This window comes from Rhagoletis zephyria, unplaced genomic scaffold (assembly GCF_001687245.7).
Source record: "Rhagoletis zephyria isolate East Lansing unplaced genomic scaffold, Rhagoletis_zephyria_1.1 Rzeph_scaffold_25810, whole genome shotgun sequence".
NCBI lineage: Eukaryota > Metazoa > Arthropoda > Insecta > Diptera > Tephritidae > Rhagoletis > Rhagoletis zephyria.
Genome location: NW_016182868.1, coordinates 1 through 5,750, shown reverse-complemented (window position 1 = coordinate 5,750; position 5,750 = coordinate 1). Strand labels below are relative to the sequence as shown.

General features: G+C 32.4%; 1 long non-coding RNA gene across 1 annotated transcript; it reads left to right on the top strand.

The window, feature by feature from the left end:
• Positions 1–693: 693 nt before the first annotated feature.
• LOC108382217 (uncharacterized) lies at positions 694–2,060 on the top strand. Its single transcript, XR_001849670.1, has 2 exons — positions 694–1,047; positions 1,475–2,060. It is a non-coding gene; the product is annotated as an uncharacterized LOC108382217 (long non-coding RNA).
• The last annotated feature ends 3,690 nt before the right edge of the window (positions 2,061–5,750 follow it).

Sequence of the window (5,750 nt, the reverse complement as noted above, 5' to 3'; positions counted from 1 at the left end):
ATCCAATTTTTGGCAGCAAATATCAGTTACGCGGTTTTGTACTTTAAACGACGATATGTATGTGGCAGAGCGATCTACTCGATTTAAGAAACATTTTAAACCGATTTGAAAAAGATACCAAACTGAAAAATAAATTACCAAATTAACAAATATGATAAAGAAAGAAAAAATGAACCAATTTTGGTAAATAAACTAAAACGGCAACACTGTCTCGTTTGGTAAACTGGGGGAGACCAGCGATATTCCAGAGTTAAAAGAGAGTTGTGCTATTATTATTGGATTCTGCTCTTCGATCGGTGCTCTTAGTTTTAAGCAGGGAGTATTCCATATGATGTAATTCCAGTCAGAGAATTTGAATCATCAGCGAGTTTTTCAAGTGTCCTCTTCCAGTGCTGTGAGCTCCATTAAAAGGTATTCGCACGAGGCGATTTTGCGTTCAACTCACGCAGGGTTGCACGTAAAAAAAGTTGAATGGCTGAATGTTGGCTGGCGACCAACTTTGTTGAAAGCGATTTGTTGAAAGGCCGTTCAACCAAAAGTAGAATGCAAAGTTGAACAATGCAAACGCCTTTTTATGGCGAATATTTTGATATATTCATATATTTTGATATTTTTAGCCATTCAATTTTTTTCGTGCAACCTTGCGTGAGTTGAACGCAAAAGTTGCCTGAAAAATCGCTTCGTGCGAAAGCCTCATTACTCCAATATTCCAACAGCATATCTATACATTTGTATGCACAAATGTTCATATGTATGTACACTATTTACTGTGCCTACTCCGAAGAGGCAGTGAGCTTGTTTGGAAATAAAGTAGAGTTTAGTCATCTTGGAAGCGTCGATCGTTCTGGTTGTGTACAGCGCGTTGAGACGTTCTTTTGTGATTTTTTTTTTGCTTTCTTTTGCGACGTCAGTTGCACTTGCGACTACTTTCCTCAGCAAAGAGGCAGAAGCAAAGCAACAACTTGAAATTATGAACTTGTTGGCCACTTTTACATTGCAACAATAACCGACAACAAACGATTGCAATTGCAACAAGTGCAAAGTGAGGTGCGTGTCAACTGGCAAAGCCAAAGTGTTAATGTACATACTTATACACGTAGTATAAGTATATTCATACAGTTACACATATACATACACACATATATATATATAACACGTATGTTTGCATGCATATATGCTATATACTTATGTAGCATGTGCGTATACGAGTTTTACTTGCGAGCAACAGTTNATGCATACACACATATATATATATAACACGTATGTTTGCATGCATATATGCTATATACTTATGTAGCATGTGCGTATACGAGTTTTACTTGCGAGCAACAGTTGCGGAGCAGGTCGTCGATTGCTAGTCACACATCCACATCAGTAAATTTAAAGTTACACCTATGCATGCACATGTATGGATATAAGTATGTGCATATGTACATATTTATCTACGTACATATGAGGGTATTTTGCTCGACAGTGTATTTTCTGTGTTTGTGTTTATGCTGAGTGTTTAAATTGCGATGTTGATCTTTCTTGTGTCGCTTTTGGCATTTGTTTTCTCCATTCTTTATCACGTTCTTAACTCTGCGAAAAGCTAAAAGTCGAAGTAAATTAAACTATACGTATCAACGATTCTAAGTGATTAGCTCATAAGTACCTCGTACATGAATTACATACAAATCTATATATGTACATATGTATGCACATGCAGTACATGTGAAAAAATACGCTTCATTGTTCTGTGAGTTAACTATTATGTGCATAAAGTTTGACAATTTAAAATTCTGCCGCATCAAATTGAAAAACGCTGACGGTGATACTTTTTAAAGTTTCGAATAACTAGTTAGTCAAATATGTATACATTTTTATATACATACATACATTGAAGCTGGCAATAAAAAATTAATGCATGTGCTGTATTTGTGTTAACCTCTTCTACGTGTTTTTTCGTATTGTCTGTCACTTCGTTGCTGACTACGATTTGTGAAAGTGTTCGTAACCGAATCGGAATTAAGGTCTTTTATTGTTTAAATTGGAATTGCAGAAAAATGGAAAACGCAAAACAAAAAATTAAATAATTTCAAAATTAAGGGCAAACCCAAAAAGAGTGAGTAAAATATATCAATCTACCATTGTTTCGAAAGTGTTTGTTTTCACTTTTGGAGTTGTCTAAACGTTAACCATTAAGAAAATCAAAAACTTCGAATTGCACAAAAGAAGAACAGACTGCCAAGAAACATATGTATACACATGCATGTGTACATATGTAAAAGCGATAATCTAAAAGGCTTACTATTGTTATGGCTATTTACATACATATATACATACACCTTTAAATTTATTGAAAAATTAATCCATATGAATACACATTTATGTTGTATATGATATGTATTAACATAACACTACATACAGTATCGGTCATATCTATAGCACGCCATTTCGAAGTGATATTGTTTGCAACTAATGTTTATTTTTGAGAATTTTCAATTAAAATACAGTTCTTTTTCTAACAAACCCCATATAAACCCAAGTTTAACAATTTGTAGAAAACTTCAAAAAAGTGTAACAAATTTTCACCTAAGTTTCAAACTTTTTTCTCGGAAGTGTTAGAATTTTTTCGAGTACACAGTTTTTTAGCCTAATCAATTTTAGTCTGATAATGTGCAAGTTTCAAGTGACTAAAGTTGCCGTTGATTTTTTAGAATTTTTTTCGCCAATGGTGTTGCGAGTTTTCATCCATATACAAATAAATTGAGTTTATTCATTATATAGAAGCCAATGCGACAAAAAAAAATTCTAAAAAATTAACGGCAATTCGTTGCCACTTGAAATTTGCACGTTGTCAGAAATAAAATAGCAGTGGCTAAAAAACTGTGTACTCGAAAAAATTCTAACACTTCCGAGAAAAAAGTTTGAAACTTAGGTGAAAATTTGTTGCACTTTTTTGAAGTTTTCTCAAATTGTTAAACTTGGGTTTATATGGGGTTTGTTAGAGAAAAAACTGTATTTTAATTGAAAATTCTTAAAAATAAATAAATAAACATAAGTGGCACACAATATCACTTTGAAATGGCATGCTATAGATATGACCGATACTGTACATATGTACATTAGAGTGGTCCAAGAAATCCTTTTTTTTATATTACTCAGTGCTCACGCAAATTGGTGTTCCTATTTAAAAGAATTAAAAAACATACATTGATAACAAAAAAAAACAAAAAATTTAGAGGTCGCTCAAGTCCATGTTGTTTTACACAAAATTGCTCGTCCTTCAATCCGAGCGCACGCGAAATACCTCAGGAAATTTAAGTTTTGCAAGATCTTATAATATGTTTTCGAGGTCGCTGAATATACTAGGAAAGTTACTTTTTGCTCAGGCCTCTCAGGATTACTATACATATAATAAAATTGTAACAGACCGATGTCTGTACATTATAGATATTAACAATTAATTACAAGGTTCATAGAGCGACCATCATTATACCAAAAGTAAAAAAAAAAATATTCAAAAGTTGTTTTGGGTAGCTATTATGGCTACCTCAAATTTGTGCAATTATTGTACAAAAGTCCGCAAAGGAGTAAAAGCACTCAAGAGCACTCGGTACGAGATTTGACTCAGAAACAAAAAAAAAAGAGCAAAAATTTCGAATGAAATTTCCAAGTTTAACTTCAAAATCCTTATGATTTGGCTTCCAAAGGGCTTAGAGAATTAGAGAATAGAGAGATACACAGCTGCAAGCAAATCATAAAAAATGACTCTGGGGGTTTGCATGGTTTTTCATTTTTAAACAGTGGGATTGTGTTTCTCGTTTCAAAATCTATAAAATATAAAAATATAAAAAAAAAAAAATTATTTTTGCATGTTTTTTTCCAAAGAACACTATTTTTGGCAATTTTTTTTAAGTCCAATGAGTAATTATGGCTAAATGGCAATATTATTCCGGAATTACATTACATTCCGAAACCATTTTGTTTGATATAAAAATGTGCTTCGGTAGAGTTTATTCAAAAATCACTCAAGTTATCATTTCGCTGTTTTCGACAGTTATTTCTTGGAATAATATCCCAAGCTTGCTTTACATTTAAAAAAATTACACCTTTCTCAGAGCGAATTTTTGATAACATATCGACGCCTGATTGCGATTTTATCGTAAGCGACAAAATGAAAATTTTACAGAAGAGTTTTTTTTTTAATTCTTAGACAGTGCAAAAATTTATTTGGATTTAAATGGACAAGAACATTATTGAATGGCAGCTTTCCAATAGGACTATTTATTTTTTGAAAGAATTGGCGCTTGCGATAGTTTTTTGTTGTATAATCTGGACATTTATAAACGACGGAGTGCGGGTTCTTTAAGCATTGTTTGAAAAACTGAATTTTAAGTCAGTTAAATACATATAAGCACTGGCAATCAGCAGAATAAGCTCAACGTATTTTCAATTTTTAACTGTTCGGTGCATCTACCAGATTATCCCCAAACTTTCTTCGTGGATACAGTGTTAACGCTCACTCAATTCTCCAACAAACTAAAACGACCATGTAAGCGTTACTATTTGGTATTTTTTGAGTTTTTTTATGTAAAGAATGCGAAAAAAGTAAAATTTTGACCAGAATAGGTTTGGTGCCAAAATCTTCATATTAGGGACATTTTTGGCATGTTTTGAAATCAGTTGTTATATTTCTCGACTAGTCGTGTGTTTTAAACCTAGTTATTGAAGAAAAAACTGCTTAACGAAAATGTTTAATCTAGAGATTAAAATCAAAGACTGCAATTTTATAAAAGAAGGCTGACGTGTTAGAGTGAAAAAATCAAAATCATAAAAGCAATTTGAAAGGAGATAAACGGCAAAATTAATTAATTTCGAAAATATGAATCCATATGGCCGTGTAAGCTGGTGTTAAGATGGCAATTCGAATCCAGTTGTAATTTTTTCTATACGAGGGCATAAAATAAGAACATGAGCCCCTTTAAATGTCAGTTTTTCATCTTTATGATATCCTTTACAATCTTATAACCCCTTTGCAAAGCAAGAGTTTTTAAAAAAGACTGCTAGACGAGCCCCGTCGCACTTAGTGATGGCAGCTGCAATATCATAATGGCAGATTGCACTTAATTTTAATGAGGGAAAGAAGCTGATTTTTAAACAATCAGTTCTAGCAAGTGCCGATGGAACTTTGGTTGTAACTACAGTTCAAACTGGTATTTACAATAAAGTTCTATACACACAGTGTCGCTTACTATAAAATGATAGGATCTCAAAAGTCTCAGCAAAGATAAAATTCATTTTGCTTTATTTCCGTAACGGTAAATATTCAAAGTCTGTGATTTTGTAGGACGTTGTAACGCGTATTTGTAACCTATTTGCAACCAAAAAATTGTTTTAGATGATTCGTCCCTTACGATAAAGTCGCATTAAGGGGTCGATATGTACTTAACGCAAACAAGCAAACATTATTCAAATTGAAAGATTCCATTCTAACTTCTACAGGACTTTTTATCCACTTGTTTTGGAGAAACGGTGCTCACATTCCTCTACAATAAAATAATCATACATATGGGTCATTCCATACAATATTTACACCCCAATATTTTTTTTGTAATGTAACTCTTTGTTGATAAATAAATTCAAATAAATAAATAAATATGCATCTGTGTAGAAATATATATATTTTTTTTAATTCTTTATCGAAAAAAAGAAGACACTATTATTTTTTTCGTCATGTTATTCGAAAATCTCGAAAAAAATTCTCG